Source organism: Balaenoptera borealis (assembly GCF_965194805.1).
Source record: "Balaenoptera borealis genome assembly, contig: HAP1_SCAFFOLD_1658, whole genome shotgun sequence".
NCBI classification, from domain to species: domain Eukaryota; kingdom Metazoa; phylum Chordata; class Mammalia; order Artiodactyla; family Balaenopteridae; genus Balaenoptera; species Balaenoptera borealis.
This window is the reverse complement of record NW_028122580.1, coordinates 47,630-68,089: the sequence shown is the minus strand read 5'-3', so window position 1 is coordinate 68,089 and position 20,460 is coordinate 47,630. Positions and strand designations below refer to the sequence as shown.

The following is a 20,460-nucleotide window of genomic DNA, read 5'->3' as shown; positions in this document are numbered from 1 at the left end:
ATAGGATTCAGTTGCAAGATTATTAAACTTTACTAAAGACACATGAAAACTGTAAAACTATCAAAACCGTAAAAATGTCAACTTGCTCATATTTATACAAAATCTAACATTTATTGAGCTCTTACTGTGTGCGTAGCATTATTCAAAGGGATTTCATCTGTTAACTCAAATAAATCTCAAAGCAACAACCCATCAGGAACAAGACAAGGATGCCTGTTTTTGCCACTTCTATTCAATCTAGTATTGGAACTTCACTGCATGGTAGGCATCAAACTAATGGTACACAAGGCAAAAGCTTCACTGACAACGCCATCTATAGTATTCCCTGACCTGATGTTTTCTACTCAATTTATGTGTTTATTTTCTTCAAAGCACTCATCCCCATACAAAATTGCCCTGCTTATTGACTTGCCTGCTTATTGCCAGTTTTCTCAAACTAGAGTGAAACAGGAATCTTGCCATGAACCACACTTGGGAAAATTCTGACCAAACAGCTGACATTTGTGTAGCATTAATTTAATGCCTACCATGCAGAGTTCTATGATTTCTGGGATGTCATTGTTAATATAGTTACTCGAAAATGCATTGGTCCTTCCCTCCCAGCTCTGAGCACAGATTGCTTTCCCACATGGATCATACTTAAACTCCACAATAGTCCTGGGTAGTCAGGGGGATTGGGTATCGTTATCCTGTTGTATAGAAGACGATGGAGGAAAGGTTAGTGAGTTACCTAAAGTGTCCCAATGATGGGGCCCGATCTCTTCACTCTTGCTCCAGGAACGTGTCTAGCAGATTCATCATCACACTTGGTTCTCCTCTATCAGCTCCTGTTTCTGGGGCTCAGAGTCCACACCCTTCTCTGATGTTCCACTAGAAGGGAGAGTAAGGGATAAGACAGCACATGGAATAGAGAAGAAAGTGAGAGGAAGGGAAAGCACATGAAATACAAGAGACAGGAGTGAGGATGTGCTTGCCTGTCCCCTCTCAGTTCACTGGAAGCTGTGTGGTGATACTTTGCCTCTTCCCCAGCTCCATCACACGGCGCTCACGCCACACAGCTGTGAAACCGTACATTTTACAAAGAGTAGGAAATGTCTTTAAATGGTTTGTTTACTCTGATACCAGTTCTGTTTGGAAAATTCATATGTATTCAAAGCAGTTCCATCTGCTGTTGACCCCAAGTCTACATCATTTTTATTCAGTCATCTCTTCGCTCATAAGTGTAGGTTGACTTGTCTACACGGTAGTGGGGCCCCTCCCCAAGAGCTGGGTGTTCACCCTCCATTAGCCTAACCCGTACAGGCTTCTCAGACTTTCTCACACCCCCTGTCTGTCATCCTCTGTCCACGACACTGGACACAGCTGTTTAGATCCCGCTCCTATGCCCCATCCTCTCTGTCACCTCCCTCCTGCCCTGCGCTGCCCTTCACCCACCCACCGCCCACTGCCATGGTGCTGCTGCCACCTGGTGTTTCATCGTGTGCAGTCCTCAGAGTATATGTTTCTATGGTCTTCTTTTACACCTACAGTTCTTCTCAGATAGAATTAAGAATCATTCAACACAGACGTTCACAGGCTGCCTTTGAAGGGAGGGTATTGCTTTTTTTTTTTTGCTTCTAACTGACCCATTTTTGTAGAGAAGTTTGATGATGGCGGTACGTTGGTGCCACCTGTTGACAGAAGCGTGAACTGCAGCTTGAGCATCGCGGAGCAGGAAGGTGGGAGGGAGGGGCTGTGGCCCACATCCACCCGTCAGGGCTTTCTGAAAGCCTAGGGTGGGGTGGGGTGGGGTTCGCCATGGTACAGGGATGTTGATGACCTCCAGACAGAAAGTGCAGCCTCCTTCTAAGTGGAAGAGAAAGCTCTACGTGAGTAGAGGTAAAATATTTTAATTTTTATTTTACTGGTCCATAAATTGACTGAAAAATTATTGAAACAATAAAAAATAGTGATATAGCCCCAGTTATAATTAGAAATTTAGACTATGACAAAAGCAGCATTACAAATCAGGGGAGATGCGATGGAGGATTAAGAAGTGGTATTGAGATAGCTAGATAACCATAAGATTAAAAAGGTAAAAAGGGATCCCTTTCTCTGTCACACAGCAGGATAGATTCCAAATGGTTCTGAATGAAGTATAAAAGAAATATCCATACAAGTGTTGTATTAGAACATATAGGTGAATTCTATAATCTGGAAGCAGAGGAAACTTTCCTAAGTATAAATCAATATGCAGGAGCATTAAGGAAGAAGATTGACATATTTGACAACATAAAAATAACAATGACAACTCTGCATGGCAAAAACACACTAGCCAATAAAGACACTGGGAAAAAACATTTGCGGCTAACGTCTTTGAAAAAGCATTCATATCCCTCCAATATAAACGCTTGTCAATATAGAGGCATGAAAAAACAAAGTCCTATTGAAGTTAACAGAAAAAATATATATAAATTGTCTTTAGACGTATGAAAAAAGTCTCCAGCTTTCTTTAATTAAGAGAGATGCAGTTAGCACTACACTAAGGTACTGTTTCTTAAGTATTAGATTAGCAAAGATCCAGATTTTTGTCAACACAGTCAGTTGGTGAGGATGTGGAAAAACATGTCCTTTCACACCCTGCTCACAGGGATGCAAAATGGTATGATCACTGTAGTAGGCTTGATGGTCTCCATAAAGATAGTAGGTCCTAGCCCCTGGAACCTGTTAAATATTACCTTATATGGAAAAAGGGTGTTTGTAGATGTGATTAGATTAAGGATCTTAAAATGGGGAGATTATCCTAGATTTTCCAAATGGGCCCTAAATGCAAACCCAAGTGTCCTTATAAGAGAGGAGCAGAGGGAGAGTTGACACAGACAGAAGAGAAGGCAATGTGGCCAAGAACGCAGATGCTGGAGTGATAGAGCCACAAGCCCAGGAATGTTGGCAGCCAACAAAAGCTGGAAGAGGCAAGGAGGCTCCCCTATAGTCTCCGAAAGGAGTTAAGTTGGCTAACGCCTTGATTTTGGCCCATTGAAACTACTTTTGGACTTGTAGCCTCCAAAACTATGAAAGAATATGTCTGTTGTTTAATGACACCAAGTTTATTGTTATTTATTTACTTATTCATTTATTTTTGGCCATGCCGCATGCACGCACACAGCTTGCAGAATCTTAGTTCCCCTACCAAGGATTGAACCTGGGGCAACAGCAGTGAAAGCGCCGAACCCTAGCCACTGGACCGCCAGGGAGCTCCCTGTGGTAATTTATTATAGTGGTCATTGGAAACTAATACAATTATTGTGGGGAATTTTATAATATGTAGCAATTTTTTATATGCCTTTACTTTTTGACTCACGAATCTTATTTCCAGGGATATCCTAAGGATATATTGGCAATGACACAAACGGTTTTAGATATAAATATAATAAAAATATAGATACAGATATTCATTCTGGCACTATGTGAATAGCAAAAGAATGAGAACAACCTAAATATTCATCGGTTGTGTGATGGAGGAATAAAGCATCAAACAATCACACAAAGGCGTACAGTACGTAAGGTGTAAAGAATGATGAAAATTTCCACATAGGGCTGTGGAGAGATCTCCAGAATATAATGTTTAGTGAAAAAGTCAATGTACATGAAGGTTTAAATGGCGTGGTACTATTTACTTATATTAAAAGTAGAAGGAAAGGACTTCTATTTTGGAGACCAGAAGGAGTAGATACACTTCTCCCTATTACTCCTGCAAGGTGCAGCTAAAATCTCTGGATATTATATGTAAAACAAATATAGGACTCTGAAAGGTGGAGAGAAAAAAGGCAGACTGGCTTGGGACTTTGGGACCCAAGGTATGACATGCAGTGAATTCCCTTGGCTTTATTTTTGCCTCATATATCCCAGACGGGGTGCTGGAAGAGCAAGTGACCAAAAATGCCAACAGGAAAAGACAAGAAGAGCTCCAAGAAAAGCCTGCTGTATCTAGACACAGGACCAGAAAAAGGGGGAACCTAGCAAGAAAGAAAGCTTTTAGACAACAACTGCCCTAACATCACAGAGTGAAACAGCTGCGCCCTCACCATGGCAGCAAAGACGGAGTGGGAAATGTGGACTCCATGCCCACTTGATTGTAAACAGGTACCCCTCTCCACTCTTTGGGGTGGTATCAGAGAAGACCCCATGGGAAAGTGGGACTTTCATCCCCACCTGGTGGAGACGAACACCCACCTCACTGCCCTCCACAGTGTCGGGGGAGGCCACATGGAGAGCAGTAAGGAAGTGTCTTTCCCCACCTTCCAGGGTAGTGTCGGTGGAGGCCTGGTGGGGAGTGAAGTCCTACTTTAACCAAGCAGTACTAACAAGGCACCACTTCCCGTCCACTCCCATCCCTGCCCCATCCCCCATGTTAGTAAAGGCTAAGTGGGGAACCTGGATTTTTATCTTCTTTGCCATCTGTCTCTGTGCTTAGGAATGCATGCTTGGAGTCATTAACATCCATGGAGAGGATGCTGATACCTCACTAGCAAGTTTGTGGTGAGGACTAAATTCAGCCAACAATGTGAAGAACCTATTCATTGGCCCTGTTTTTAAAAAAGCTTCATAAATATTAGCTGTCCGTCCCCCACAAATCTGAGAACTCATGTAGCTCCTTTATCTGCCTCCCCTCAGCTAGGGCCCCTTAACCTGGATGCAGATCATAATCACCTTGGGAATCCTTCCCAAAACTCTCCCTCACCCAAAACTCTCTTGTTGGTGGAAATAGGACTTCTGTATCAAAGGCCATTCAAGTTATTCAGCTCTAATAACATGGGCATCAGAAAATGGATATGCTCATTTGGCACCAACGGTGTATGTCAGTATCTATTGCCCCTTCATTCCTCCAACACCAGCTATTACCATCCTATGTCTTTATTGTGAATCTGATTGATTGCTCATTTCCCCAGACCTGCCCTATAGGAAGGGTCATCTCAGATAGCTGGTCTGAAGAGGGAAGGTGTTTTGTTTTTGGTGAAAGGGGACATAGTATAGTGCCGGGCACACAGTTACGCCAGTAAAGCATGGCGATTGCTGGGTCTGTCTCTCCCTCTGCAGCTCCTCATGCCAGTGGCCTTGCTCACATCAGGTGTCTGAAGGACTCAGGTTCTGAGGATCTGTGTCCTGATGGCAGCTATAGCTTCTACTCCAGGTTCAAGGGCAGCAGTCCTCAGGAGACCCCAACGTTTCACATCTTTAGTTGGTTATGCTGCCTGACTCAAGTGAGTTCATAGATCTGATAAAAGCATGTTGTGGAATAGTTCCTATGAGGTTCACAAACTAGCCTAAAAGTAGAGAAGCTACTTTGATCTCATCATGGAAGAAGTTGTTTAGCAGGTGGAATTTCATTCCATCAGCAGCTACATGCTTTGCAGTAGCCCTCGAGGCCCATCTCAGAGAAGCCTTTTTTTTTTTTTCTTTTTGGCTGAAAAACAATGAATTGTCCAGTTGAGGAAGGAACTTACTTGGTCTTAAACAAGCATTTGCAATAAATATACCAAATTGTTTTTACTGTACAAATAATAATCATCACTTCCCATGTATCTCTCAGATGAGTGTGGAAATATGCAGTTGTTAGCTCTTCTAGCAATTTGAGATTGTAATATAGATCGTTCTCTGCTGACCACGTTTTTTTTCCTATTATATAATGAAATATTTTAAAGAGGCAGAAAATTTCCAAGTGTTCGTTTATTTATTTATTTTTGGCGGCACCACGCGACACGCAGGATCTTAGTTCCCTGACTAGGGATCGAACCCATGCCCCCTGCAGTAGAGGCGCGGAGTCTTAACCACTGGAGTGCCAGGGAAGTCCAAGTGTTAGTTTAAAATCTCCGTTATTAGAACTTAATATTTAAAAAATAATTATTATCCTAGAGTTTATTATAATGATACTCGGCCTCATTCTCTAAAAGAACCAGTTACTCTTAAATATCATTATGATTATTTTTCTAGGATGTAATATTTTTATTTCTGTACTTCAGGTAGAAATGGACATCAGCTTTCCCTAAATATTTGGATATATTTCATTGCAAATGATTATTTCTATTTTGGTTGTCTGTAGTGTGGACCAATTTGATAATATAGAGTGTGGACCTGCTAATACTATGAGAGCATAATTGTGAGAATCTTTCAACTGATTAATTGCATCAGAGAATTATGAATATACAAATATATTTCAAATACTTTTTGAGGTATGGTTAACATACAATATACTGTACTTACTTAAAGTATATGCTTTAATGTTTTGATATATGTATGCACCTGTGAATCCAATACTACAGTCCAGATAATGAACATATCCATCAACTTAAAAAGCTTCCTAGTGCTCCTTTGTAATCTTCCCATCTAACTCTCTCTTGCCTCTCTCTCTACATCACCCTACCCCGTTCTCAGATAACTAGTGATCTTCTGTCATTATAGATTCGTTTTCTTTTCCTATAATTTTATATGAATGGAATCATACAATGTATTTTTTTTGTCTGTCTTCTTTCCTTCAACCTAATTATTTCTGGATTTATCCATTTGTTGCATGTACAAATAGTTCCTTCTTTTTAATGTTGACTAATATTCCATTATATGGATATACCACAATTTGTTTTATCCATTTATCTGTTAATGGGTATTTGGGTGGTTTCCAATTTGGGGCTCTTGTAAATAAAGCTGTTACGAACCTTTGTATACTAGTCTTTGCATAGACATAGACTTTCTTCCTCTAGGATAAATACTTAGGAGTGCAATGGCTGGATCATGTGATAGATGTGAGGTTAACATTATAAGAAACCGCCAAATTGTTTTCCGAAGTGGTTGCACCATTTTTTCATTGCCAACAGCAGTGTTTGAGAGTTCCATCCTCCACAACCGTGCCAAGACTTTATATGGTCAGTCTTTTAAATTTTGGCCTTTCTCAGAGAGGTGCGGTGGTATCTCATAGTTTTCATTTACATTTCCCTAATGACTTTGAATATTTGAGAAAAGATGATTAGCATCTTTTCATGTACTTATTTGACATTTGTCTATCTACTTTGCTGGAGCATCTATTCAAATATTTTGTCCATTTATTTGTTAGAGTATCTGTTTTCTTCTTATTTACCTTTGTGAAATTTTTATATTCTGGATACAAGACCTTTATCAGATACATGATTTGCAAATATTTTCTCCCAATGAGTGGCTTGTCTTTTAATTCTCTCAACAGTGTCTTTGGAATAGCAGAAATGTTTAACTTTGAGAAGTCCAATTTATTGGTTTGTTCACTTATGGATTGTAGTTTTGGTTTTGCATCTATGGAATCTTCCCCTGACCCAAGGTCACAAGGATTTTCTCCCGTGTTTTATTCTAGAAGTTTTACATTTTATAGTTAGGTCTGTGATCCATTTTGAGTTGACTTCTGTATATGGTGCAATACATGGATCAAAGTTTATATTTGTGCATGTGGCTATCCATTTGTCCCAGCCCCGTCTGTTGAAAAGACTATCTTTTCTCCACTGAATTGCCATTACGACTTTTGTCAAAAATCAGTTGTCTGAGTCCAGAAATGGACTGCTTATTCTATTCCATTGATCTACTTGTCTTCCTTGATGCCAGTAAGTACCACACTGTCTTGATTACTGAAGGTTCATAATGATTCTTGAAGTCAGGTAGTTTTGATCCTCTAGCTTTGTTCTTCTTTTTCAGAGTTGTTTTTCATAGTCTAGGGCCTTTGCATTTCAACATGAATTTTAGAATCAGCCTGTCAATTTCTTTTTTGTTTGTTTGTTTCTGCACACCCTGTGGCATGCGGGATCTCAGTTGCCCCATCAGGGATCGAACCTGCGCTCTCGGTAGTGGAAGTGTGGAGTCTTAACCGCTGGACTGCCAGGGAAGTCCCGAGCCTGTCAATTTCTTAAAAAAACAATATCTGCTAGGATTTTTATTAGGATTGCACTGAATCTATAGATCAGTTAGAAGAGAATCTACATCTTTACAACATTGAGTCTTCTGACATATGAAGATGGTATGTTTCTCCATTTATTTAGATCTTCTTTAATTTCTGTCAGCAATGTTTTGTAGTGTTCAATGTATAGACCTTTCACATATATGCAGAGATTATTCCTAAGTATTTCATACTTTTTAGTGCTATCATGAATGATAGTATTTTTAAATTGCAATTTACATGTGTTTACTTTTCACTAAACTGTTCAGTGGCCAAATGTCAAAAAGTAGCCATTGAGGAATTTTTTGGTTGAAAGCTTAGGCTACTTACTCTAGGTTGAAAATGATTCTTTTTTTTTTTTTTAAAGATTTGATTGATTGATTGATTGCTATGTTGGGTCTTCGTTTCTGCGCTAGGGCTTTCTCCAGTTGTGGCAAGCGGGGGCCACTCTTCATCGCGGTGTGCGGGCCTCTCACTATCGCGGCCTCTCTTGTTGCGGAGCACAGGCTCCAGACGCGCAGGCTCAGTAGTTGTGGCTCATGGGCCTAGTTGCTCCGCGGCATGTGGGATCCTCCCAGACCAGGGCTCGAACCCGTGTCCCCTACATTAGCAGGCAGATTCTCAACCACTGCGCCACCAGGGAAGCCCTGAAAATGATTCTTGATGTATAACATGCATATGCTTATATTTCCATATCAGCTTTTAGAGGTTATTGGCAATGTACTGAAACTAGGGAGGAAAATGTCCCAGAGACAATTCTACAGTTCATCTCTCACTAGAATAGCTTAGTACCTTTCAACTCTATATGCATATGTGTGTTTAGAATTGAATCTGTTGAACTGTTGTATATTCCTTTCTCACCCACCCCCCAGCTATTCACCGCAATGAATTACTGGGATCTTGAGTGGGGAGAGGAGAAGAAGAGAGCATGTATGTATATGGGTATGTATGCATGTATGTGTACATTGCTAAAGCTGCCAGGGATCTTTATTGTCAGTAATACTTTAGGTTAATTACTGTGTGTTATGTCAGTCCTGCTCAGTTCCTAGCACATATTAGGAGCCAAACCAGGGTGGTGGTTGTTTGCTTTTCCCCAGCTTTCCTTGGCCAGCATCGTTACCATAGTGACTCCATGACTGCTGTGGGATTTGGTGCAGACTGGGCATCCATTTAGGGATCTTGCCTGAATCACTTGTTACTATGGTATTGGTCAAGTGTTGTTTTTCCAATTTTGTTATTCCTTCTAGATTTATTCATTGGCTTTCGACTGTGTGGCAGACCTTTTCCTTCTCCCTATGATTTATTTATTTATGCATTTATTCAAGTATTTATATCAGTATGAGTCATAGATTCCTATTTTGCTCAGAGGGTTTATTATTATTGTGTATTTTGATGCTCAAATTGTCCCAGAATTGGCCTGTCTTATCCCCTTCAACTTGGATTTTGTGTCCATTTGATGTCTCCTTAGGATTCTTTGAACATGTACTTTGCTCTCTGAGCCTGAGTATCTCCTAATCTGTAGAAAGGAAGTAATGATGCCCACAGAGCATTGCTTTGAGAATTTGAAGATAAAAAATAACAACCTACAGCATGTGGCATCTAGTAGGTCCTTAGCAATGTTAGTTCCCATTCCAAATTTGCAACCTTCATTCTGTTTAGTGTGATGCCTCTGACATTACCATGATAGCATGACCTCCAGAGAGAATACTTGGACATGTAACACAAGCAGGGATAAGTGCACATGTCCATGACGTGTGAGCCTCAGTGTCACTGCTGTGTGTGCAGAGGGGGCTGTGTGATGGAGCTGGGGAATAGGAAAAGCACCACTGCACAGCTTCCAGTGAACTGAGAGGGGGCAGGCAGAACATCCTCACCTCTTCCCCGGTGTTTCATGTGCCTTCCCGTCATCTCACTTTCCTCTCTATTCCATGTGCTGTCTTATCTCCTTACAGTGGAACATCAGAGAAGGGTGTGGACTCTGAGCCCCAGGAGCATGAGCTGATAGAGAAGAACCAAGTGTGTTGTCGAGTCTGCTAGACAGGTTCCTGGAGCAAGAGTGAGGAGATCGGGCCCCATCGTTGGGACACTTTAGGTAAGTCACTACCCTTTCACATGCCTCGTCTGTACAGCAGGCTAACAGTACACAATGCTCCTGACCACCCAGGAGCGTCATAGGGTTTGTGTATGTTGAGCTCAGTAGGAATTGCCAAGTAGTTTTCAAAGTGGTTTTTTCAGGCTATATTCCCTATCCTCACCAACACTTGATATTTTCCATCTTTCTCATTTTTATTGTTCAGGTGAGCATGCTGTAGTATCTCATTGTGGTTTTCATTGTAATTTCTCTGAAGTCTTAAGTGTCATGTATGTAAAAAAGGCCTCCTTGTTTTTTTTAACCTTCCAACTATTTGCTTAAGAAATTGCATCTTTTGTCCTGTGGAGTTTGCGTTCTTGATTCTGCTGATTGTATCCTTATTGTGTTGTTTATGTTCTTCTGCCTTCCTCCCCTATTTCTGTAACAGTGATGATTAGATTTAGAGGCTTGATCCAGTTCACATTTTTTGGCAAGAATGCTCCAGATGAGGTGTTGTACTACTTTTAGCCTTACACCAGGAGGCTCATTCTGTCTGGCTGTCTCTTCTGACACTAAATTGATCACTGGGTTCAGGTGTTGTCAACCTGATCTATCCATTATTAAATTTCCCCATCTGCTTTTTACCTCATTTTTTTTGCGGCCTCCCAAAATAGTTGCCTAGATCTGCTTGTCATCAAAGTTTGTAAAAAGGTGATGTTCTAATAATGTAATTTCTTTTGCATTTATTAGCCAGAATTCTACTGTAAAAGGAACCTCCCCCCATCAACAGTTAGGTTATGCGGAGGTATAGTTTGCACAGGAAGGGAAGGATGAATGTTTTTAATTCTTTTGCAGTATTTCTACTTTTTAAAAGAATGAGAGTCATTTCCCTGGGATCCTCCAAAGGTGAGCAGTGAGTTGGTTTTATTTGTGTTTTGCTTTTCTTTTAGAATGTTATCATGACTCATAGACATTTGTATATTTGTCCATTGTAGTCATTATTTAACTTGATGTCAAATTGTTCTATCTTTGGCCAGTGGGAGACCCTTCAAGCTGGTTTATGAGTCCTTTTGACGTGCTTTCTGGTATGAGAGTGCGGTCTAGACACATGTGGTACAATTCCTTCTTTGGAGCTGGAATCAGCCATTTCTCCAAAGGAGTCTGGTCTCTTTCAGTGGGATATGTGTTTAGAGGATTCAGTCTGGGGACTAGAGTCATTCATTGCTACTTGATTGGTCAGAGATGTTACGTCCTGAGAAACCCATTGTAACTTGAAAATGCATTTAATACACCAAACCTACCAAATCTACCAAATCTAACCTACATTAAACATGCTCAGAGCACTTATATTAGCCTACAGTTGGGCAAAATCATCAAACACAAAGCCTATTTTATAATAAAGTGTTGAGTATCTCAAGTAATTTATTGAATACTGAACTGGAGGTGAAAAGCAAAATGGTTGTATGGGTACAGGATGGTTGGAAGGGTATCGGTTGTTTACCCTAGTGATCTTGTGACTGACCAGGAGCTGTGGCTCGATGCTGCCGCCCAGCATTACAAGAGAGTATCATATCGCATATCACTAGCCTGGGGAAAGATCAAAATTCAAAATTTGAAATATGGTTTCTACTGAATACACATGATGCTGTCTCACATCCTTTGGTTTCAACTTGAAGGACTCCCTTCAGCATTTCTTATAAGGTAGGTCTAATTATGATGAACTCCCTCACCTTTTGTATATCTGGGAAGGTCTTTATTTCTCCTTCATTTTTGAAGGAAAGTTTTTTCAGATAAAGTATTCTTGTTTGGGATTTTTTTTTTTCTTTCAGCACTTTGAATATATCATCCTACTCCCTTCTGGTCTTCTGAGAAATCCACTTATAGTTTTTGGTACGTGGTCATCCACTTTCTCTTGCTTCTATCAAGATTCTCTCATTGTCTCAACTTTTGACAGTTTGATTATAATGCCTGTTTGTGTTCATCCTAGTTAAAGTCATTTGAGCTTCTTGAAGCTGGATGTCCATTTGTGAAATCTGTGGCCATTATTTCTTCAAATAAACTCTCTGTCCCCTTTTCTCTGTCTCCTCCTTCTTGGAATCCTGTAATGTATATATTGATCTTCTTGTTGGTGTACTGTAAGTCCCTTAAGCTTTCTTCACTTTTCTTCATTCTTTTTTCTTTTTGTTCCTCTGACTCCATAATTTCAAATGACCTATCTTCACATTTGCTGATTCTTTCTTCTGCTTGATCAAATATTCTGTTGAACCCCTCTAACGAAATTTTCAATTCAATTATTATATTCTTCAGCTGCAGAATTTGTTTGGTTCTTTTTTATAATTTCTATCTCTGTTGATATTCTCATTTTGTGCATGCTCATTTTCCTGATTTTATTTGGTTGTCTTAGATGATTATTTTGAATTCGTCAAATAATTTGTAGATCTTCATTTCTTTATGATTGGTTTCTTGAGATTTATTTTGTTCCTTTGATTGGGCCAAGTTTCCCTGTTTCTCTGTATGCCTTATTACTATTTTCTGGGATTTGTGCATTTGAAAAAGCAGTCTTCTCTCTCAGTCTTTATGGACTGGTTTTATACAGGGTAAGATCGTCTCCACTCAGCCTGGCTAGAGATTCTCGGGGCCTTGCAACCCTGTTTTGATGATGCATCTTCTCTGGACTTGTTCATGTAATTTCCTAATTTGAGAGATTTGCTGGGCTTTTTTTTTTTTTGAGTTTGTAATGTCTTTCTCCCTCTGGTGTCTGTCTGTGGTACTGCAGGTTCTCTGGTTGGACAATAGGCTGCAGCGCTCTCATTCGTTCTCAGTAGCCCCCAGGCATCCAAGGTATACTGGTTCCCTGTCAGTGCCTCCGGTCAGGTGAGACAGCAACTAGTCCCTTGGGAAGCCGCTGAAGAGCCAGAATATTTGATGTATGAATCACTCTACTTTTCCTCCTGACAGATAGGCTGCAAATCGGGCTTGGCTAACTGTGTGGTTAAACCAATGAACCTGGTTTCAGTTCAAGGGGCTTTATTTGGGAGAGAACAGAAGGAAGCATGTTGTGAAACTACTTTCATCTCATGACCTTAACTAGAATCCTGGGAAGTGGAGACATTGTCTGACTGCTAAATGTAAGATTTATTTGAGAGACATGCTTGCCCCTCTCCTAGGCATCTGTAATGTCCCTGAAGCTGCCCAATTGGGACTGTCACGTGGTAGATTCATGAACTACTTCTGGCACTATGCTATTACCTAATTCCCTTGGCTTAAGGATGTTCCTCACTCTGATGCTGAGCCACTTTCCTGTGGAAAGGGCTAGGGATATTTATTTATTCTTATATTTTTTTTCACTTCCAAAATCAAGACACTTTTGATACAGATAAAAAATGGATAAAGCAGGAGAGGGAAAAATCATTAGAAACCCTAAAAAGTCTATTACTCATGGATAAGCACTGTTATCATTTGAATATTTATTTTCAGAAATTTTATTATGCAAATATAACTGCATATTTAAAGAATAGTTATGAGATGATATCCTAGTTACAGCTTTGTAAGCTGCTGTTTTTGACAAACATGATATTATGAAGGTCATTATAAGTCCACACAATAAAAATGGCAGTAGAAACACTAATGTTCAATTTAGGTATGATAAGAATGATTAATATTTATTGCCGACTTCCTCAGTGCCCAACACTGTTGTAAAGGCTAAACTTATACCTACTTGTTTCATCCTCACTATAACCTATGAGGAGACTTTAAACAGAAGGGGACACTGAGGCACAGCAAGGGCAGGACTAGCAAGTGCTGAGGCTTAGATTTGAACACAGGCTTGTGGCTCTTGAGCCCTTCATCTAACCAGTGTACATTACTGCCTTTCAGATGATAAGATCTTCAACCCTACTTTCAATCAGGGTAAAGCAAAATGAAACACAGTAAGATACCATGCTTTTTTCCTAGTTAACTAAGCAGAGATTTAAATACTGATAATAATTAGTGTGGTTTGGAATATGGGGACCTGTGACCTGTCCTACCAGTAGGGGCTCCCCCAACATCTTGTCTCCCTTCCTGTGCCCCTGGATGTTCCTTTTCTAAAGTTGAGTGGCTTTCTTGTAGGTTTCCTGTAGGGCTGAGAATGCTTAAATTTCTCTGCATTTTATTATTTTATATAAGTGAAAGAATGTGTATTGTGGGGTGTTTATTACAGTAAAAAATAAATAACATAAAGCATTTTTATACTAAAATTAATTAACATAAAAAGGAAATAACATATCCTCAAACATACCACCAAAAGAAAAGCCCTGCTAAGGTTTTCATCTGTATTACATTCTTTCAGAAATTTTCTTATGCTGGTACTTATACATTTACACATGCATGCCTGGATTTACATATTTATGTACAAAAGATAAGCTCTCATCCTACATATGGTTTTGTGACCTGCTCATCTTCTATCAGCATACCTCCAAGGGTCAGTGATTGTGATTAAAAATCAGTCTATACCATAGGGATAGTAGAAATGCTCATACCCAATAAAGATAGAGACAAAGAAATAAAAATGACTAAAATGCATTATAACCAAGTGTTTTTTAGGCATTGACTCATTTATGCTCACAGGTGTATTATGAATTAGATATGGTGTTTCATAGATGAAAAGCTGAGGGACAGAGACATAAGGACTTGGCTCAGGACAGCATAGTTTGGGAACAGAGCATTTTGGGTTTGTACCCAGCTCCTCATGCTCCAGAACCTGGGAAACTGTCAAAGATTTGTTGTTATGTGAAAGGAGCAGTCTATACAAGCATACATATGTTAGATGGTCATTAAAAGTAATAGTATTCATATATTAATATACTTATATAAAATATCTGGACTTAGTGACAAAAAGGTAGCTTGTGACCTTGGTGAGAACATGTTCATTGCAATCATGGAGACAGAAGCTACTGCGCAGTGAGATAAGGAGACAGTGGGAAATGGAATGTTAACAGGGAATGCAGAAAACTCTTTCTGGAACTTTGATGAGGGAACAAAGAGAGAGCTTTTAAAAAAATCAATTCTTTGAAACTTCAACAACTTTAAGAGTTAATGTGAAGGAGCCAGCTCATCTCAGAAATAACCCCTGAATTTGCCCATACATGCATTTCTCTTTCTACCCTCTCATTTGAACCATAGAGTTAATAAGGCACTTTCAGTGGAATAGTATGGGCTCTAAAGCTCAATATATATTTAGTTATTAGTGAATGGAAGAATGGATAATTGTGTGTCAAAGAAATGTTAGTAACCCTCGGAATTTTGCCTCTCAGGGTGACAGCAGATGGCTGCAGTCCTGGTGTGATGTGGCTGGATGATGCATGATCTGAGGACCCCTGCACTGGTGAATGTGGGGTGAGTCCCAAATTTTCCTATAAACATATTAACGTACAGAGCAGTCCAGGAGCAGCAGTTAGGCAAACACCGCAGCGCGCTGCCCTGGTGCCACCTCTCACTGAGCTCATCAGGTGAGTCAAAGGCAAACCTGTCTTCCCAGCGTGGGGAACCGGATTAGGATCAGCACACAGGTATGATGTGGAGCAGCTCTTAGGAGCTTCTGTAACACCAGAGAATGAAGAGAACCTACTATCTCAAACTCTTCAAGTCAACATATGTCAGAGAGATATTTGCTCCCTTCCTCTAGATGTATGTAATCTCTGTAGGAGAAACAGAGAGAAATGACTTTTCACAATGCCTGTCTTAGCCCCGAGGCTCAGGCAGCCCCTACTTCTGTGCCCCAACACTTAAAGGGCACTGAAGTCCCACCACATGCCATATACTCTGGACAGGTTTCCTCATTCACCCCTCCGGACAGCTCTGTGACACAGGTATCATGAGTCCCACGTCACAGATGCCCAAGCTCAGGCTGACAGAGCCTAGGTCATCTGGCCACATAAGTGGCAGGATGGGATGAGGTTCTATCCCTCGCCCTCCCTAGAGGACACAGAGCAGCCTCCCTTTTAGAAGATGGGCTTCCAGGGCTGGAGAAGTGGTTGATCACACTCCCTGCTATTGTGGCCCCATGGGTGCTCACTCACCAAACCCTCAGGGTGAGGAAGATGACAGAGGAGATGAAACTCTGCCCCTTGTGCCAAGAGACCTGGGTGTCTGGGCCACATCCACTGGCTGATCCCTGAAGTGGGGAGTAGGGCTCAGACAGAAGCTCAGGTGTTGCCACTGAGACAGGTGATCTGGAGGGAAGGAAAGTGATATGTAAGGAAGTGCTTTAAGAAATTGTATTTTTTTTATTAGAGTATAATTGCTTTACAGTGTTGTGTTACTTCTGCTGTACAGTGAAGTGAATCAGCTATATGTATACCTATATCCCCTCCCTCTTGGACCTCCCTCCCAGCGACCCCCCCATCCCCCCCCCATCTAGGTCATCACAGAGCACTGAGCTGAGCTTCCTGTGCTTTATAGCATGTTCGTAATAGCATGTTCCTGCTAGCTATGTATTTCACGCATGGTAGTATATATATGTCAATCCTAATCTCCCAATTCGTCCCACCATCCCCTTCCCCCACTGTGTCCACATGTCCGTTTTCTATGTCTACGTCTCTATTCCTGCCCTGCAAATAGGTTCATCTGTACCATTTTTCTAGATTCTACATATATGTGTTAATATACATATTTGTTTTTCTCTTTCTGGCTTACTTCACTCTGTATGACACACTCTAGATCCATCCACATCTCTACAAATGACCCAGCTTCATTCCTTTGTGTGGCTGAGTAATATTGCATTGTATATATGTGCCACACCTTCTTTACCCATTCATCTGTCGTTGGACATTTAGGTTGCTTCCATGTCCTGTCTATTGTAAATAGTGCTGCAATGAACATTGAGATACATGTGTCCTTTTGAATTATGGTTTTCTCAGGGTATATGCCCAGTAGTGGGATTGTTGGGTCATATGGTAGTCCTATTTTTAGTTTTTTAAGGAACCTCCAAACTGTTCTCCATAGTGGCTGTATCAATTTACATTCCCACCAACGGTGCAAGAGGGTTCCCTTTCCTCCACACCTTCTCCAGCATTTATTGTTTGTAGATTTTTTTGATGATGGCCATTCTGACTGGTGTGAGGTGATACCACATTGTAGTTTTGATTTGCATTTCTCTAATAATTTGTGATGTTGAGCATCTTTTCATGTGCCTCTTGGCCATCTGTATGTCTCCTTTGGAGAAATGTCTATTTAGGCCTTCTGCCCATTTTTTAATTGGGTTGTTTGTTTTTTTGATATTGAGCTGCATGAGCTGCTTGTAAATTTTGGAGATTAATCCTTTGTCCATTGCTTCCTTTGCAAATATTTTCTCCCACTCTGGGGGTTGTCTTTTTGTCTTGTTTATGGTTTCCTTTGCTGTGCAAAAGCTTTTAAGTTTCATTAGGTCCCATTTGTTTATTTTTGCTTTTATTTTCATTACTCTAGGAGGTGGGTCATAAAAGACCTTGCTGTGGTTTACGTCAAAGAGTGTTTTTCCTATGTTTTCCTCTAAGAGTTTTATAGTGTCCGGTCTTACATTTAGGTCTTTAGACGATTTTGAGTTTATTTTTGTGTATGGTGTCAGGGAGTGTTCTAATTTCATTCTTTTACATGTAGCTGTCCAGTTTTCCCAGCACCACTTATTAAAGAGGCTGTCTTTTCTCCACTGTATGTTCTTGCCTCCTTTGTCATAAATTAGGTGACCATATGTGCGTGGGTTTATCTCTGGGCTTTTTATCCTGTACCACTGATCTATATTTCTGTTTTTGTGCCAGTACCACACTGTCTTGATTACTGTAGCTTTGTAGTATAGTTTGAAGTCCGGGAGCCTGATTCTTCCAGCTCTGTTTTTCTTTCTCAAGATTGCTTTGGATGTTTTGGGTCTTTTGTGTTTGCATACAAATTGTAAATTTTTTTGTTCTAATTCTATGAGGAATGTCATTGGTAATTTGATAGGGATTGCATTGAATCTGTAGATTGCTTTGAGTAGTATCGTCATTTTCACAATACTCATTCTTCCAATCCAAGAACATGGTATATTTCTCCATCTGTTTATGTCATCTTTGATTTCTTTCATCCGTGTCTTCTAGTTTTCTGCATACAGGTCTTTTGTCTCCTTCGGTCAGTTTATTCCTAGGTATTTTATTCTTGTTGTTGCGATGGTAAATGGGATTGTTTCCTTAATTTCTCTTTCTGATTTTTCATTGTTAGTGTATAAGAATGTAAGAGATTTCTGTGCATTAATTTTGTATCCTGCAACTTTACCAGATTCATTGATTAGTTCTAGTAGTTTTCTGGTGGCATCTTTAGGATTTTCTATCTATAGTATCATGTCATCTGCAAACAGTGACACTTTTACTTCTTCTTTTCCAATTTGTATTCCTTTTATTTCTTTTTCTTCTCTGATTGCCGTGGCTAGGACGTCCAAAACTATGTTGAATAAGAGTTGTGAGTGGATATCCTTGTCTTGTTCCTGATCTTAGTGGAAGTGCTTTCAGTTTTTCACCATTGAGGAAGATGTTGGCTGTGGGTTTGTCATATATGGCCTTTATTATGTTGAGGTAGGTTCCCTCTATGCCCATTTTCTGGAGAGGTTTTATCATAAATGGGTGTTGAATTTTGTCAGAAGCTTTTTCTGCATCTATTGAGATAATCATATGGTTTTTATTCCTTAATTTGTTAATATGGTGTATCACACTGATTGATTTGCATATATTGAAGAATCCTTGCATTCCTGGGATAAATCCCACTTGATCATGGTGTATGGTTCTTTCAATGTGTTGTTGGATTCTGTTTGCTGGTATTTTGTTGAGGATTTTTGCATCTATGTTCATCAGTGATATTGGTCTGTAATTTTCTTTTTTTGTGATAGCTTTGTCTGGTTTTGGTATCAGGGTGATGGTGGCCTTGTAGAACGAATTTGGGAGTGTTCCTCCCTCTGCAATTTTTTGGAAGAGTTTGAGAAGGATAGGTGTTAGCTCTTCTCTAAATGTTTGATAGAATTCGCCTGTGAAGCCATCTGGTCCTGGACTTTTGTTTGTTGGAAGATTTTTAATTACAGTTTCAATTTCATACTTGTGATGGGTCTGTTTATATTTTCTAATTCTTCCTGGTTCAGTCTTGGAAAATTGTACCTTTCCAAGAATTTGTCCATTTCTTCAAGGTTGTCCATTTTATTGGCATGTAGTTGTTTGTAGTAGTCTCTTATAATCCTTTGTATTTCTGTGGCGTCAGTTGTAACTTCTCCATTTTCATTTCTAATTTTATTGATTTGCGTTCTCTCCCTTTTTTTCTTGAGTCTGGCTAAAGGTTTATCAATTTTGTTTATCTATCTTCTCAAAGAACCAGCTTTTAGTTTTATTGATCTTTGCTATTGTCTTCTTTGTCTCTATTTCATTTATTTCTGCACTGTGATATGTTAGGAAAGTGTGATATGAAGGAAGATGTTATGTGAGGAGGTGCTTTAAGAAATTGTACTTTATATTCATGTCCTTTAATCCTAACAACTATTCAAGTTATCCATTATTATGACCATTATTCAGACCAGAGTATTGACTGTAGTGGATTTTAATTAATCAGGGATACAATTTTTTTATCTCCTGATCAGCAGCTAAATCTGGAATTAAAGTTTTTTCTATTTTGCCTTGAAGCCCATAGAGAAGTATAAATGGTTTGTTAGCCTTTAGTCATATAGTTATGGACATTTAGATTGCTTCCTATATTTTACCTTTTTTCTTTTCTATTTCATGCAATGCTGCAGCAAATATCCTCTTACCAGCTTACTTTTGTCCATGTGAAAAAATTTCCCTGCAATGCTAAACATCTTCCCTGGGACTTCACTTTTTTTTGGGGGGGGGCGGATTTTTTTTGTTGTTGTTGATGTGGACCATTTTTAAAGTCTTTATTGAATTTGTTACAATATTACTTCTGTTTTATGTTTTGGTTGTTTGGCTGCAAGCCATGTGGGATCTTAGCTCCCTGACCAGGGATCGAACCCACACCCCCTGCATTGGAAGGCGAAGTCTTAACCACTGGACTGCCAGGGAAGTCCCCCTGTGGCTTATTTCAGTAGTTTAAATTCCCTCATAAAGCATCGGGGCATTCTCGTTTCTTACCCACCTCTAAACTGTTGTCCATAATATTTAAATTTATTTCTAACAGCGTTCTGTATCCTGGACTTGTACTGAAGTTGCTTCTCCGCCTCCACACACAGAGCCAGTTTTCAAGTTTTTATTTGTGATTTTTTTGTTGATTTTTATTCGTTTTTTTCTATATTTGTCAGATGATAGGTGATAAAAGGATATTTAAATGCTTTCATTTGCATTCCTTAAATTATTGGTGAGTTAGAACATATTTTCTTGTGATTATTGGCCATTTCTTCATCTGTGAACTGTTTAGAGATCGTTTTGGTATTTTGTTGTAGGAGCTCTACATGCATTCACTGATCCATGGATTCGTGATT

The 20,460-nt window shown here is 39.7% G+C and overlaps 1 protein-coding gene across 6 annotated transcripts in view; it reads left to right on the top strand.

Moving 5' to 3' along the window:
• The window catches only part of LOC309622153 (uncharacterized protein), a 61,238-nt gene that overhangs the window by 27,035 nt on the left and 13,743 nt on the right, over nt 1–20,460 (top strand). For 2 of the 6 annotated variants that reach the window (XR_014240555.1, XR_014240558.1), the window contains exons 4-5: nt 8,800–10,019; nt 15,293–15,374. The gene's annotated coding sequence lies outside the window, so the exon portion shown is untranslated. Of the gene's footprint in view, nt 1–8,799; nt 14,221–15,292; nt 15,375–20,460 lie in introns of those variants that run through there. The other 4 variants (XR_014240556.1, XR_014240557.1, XR_014240559.1 and 1 more) reach the window with 4 other exon arrangements.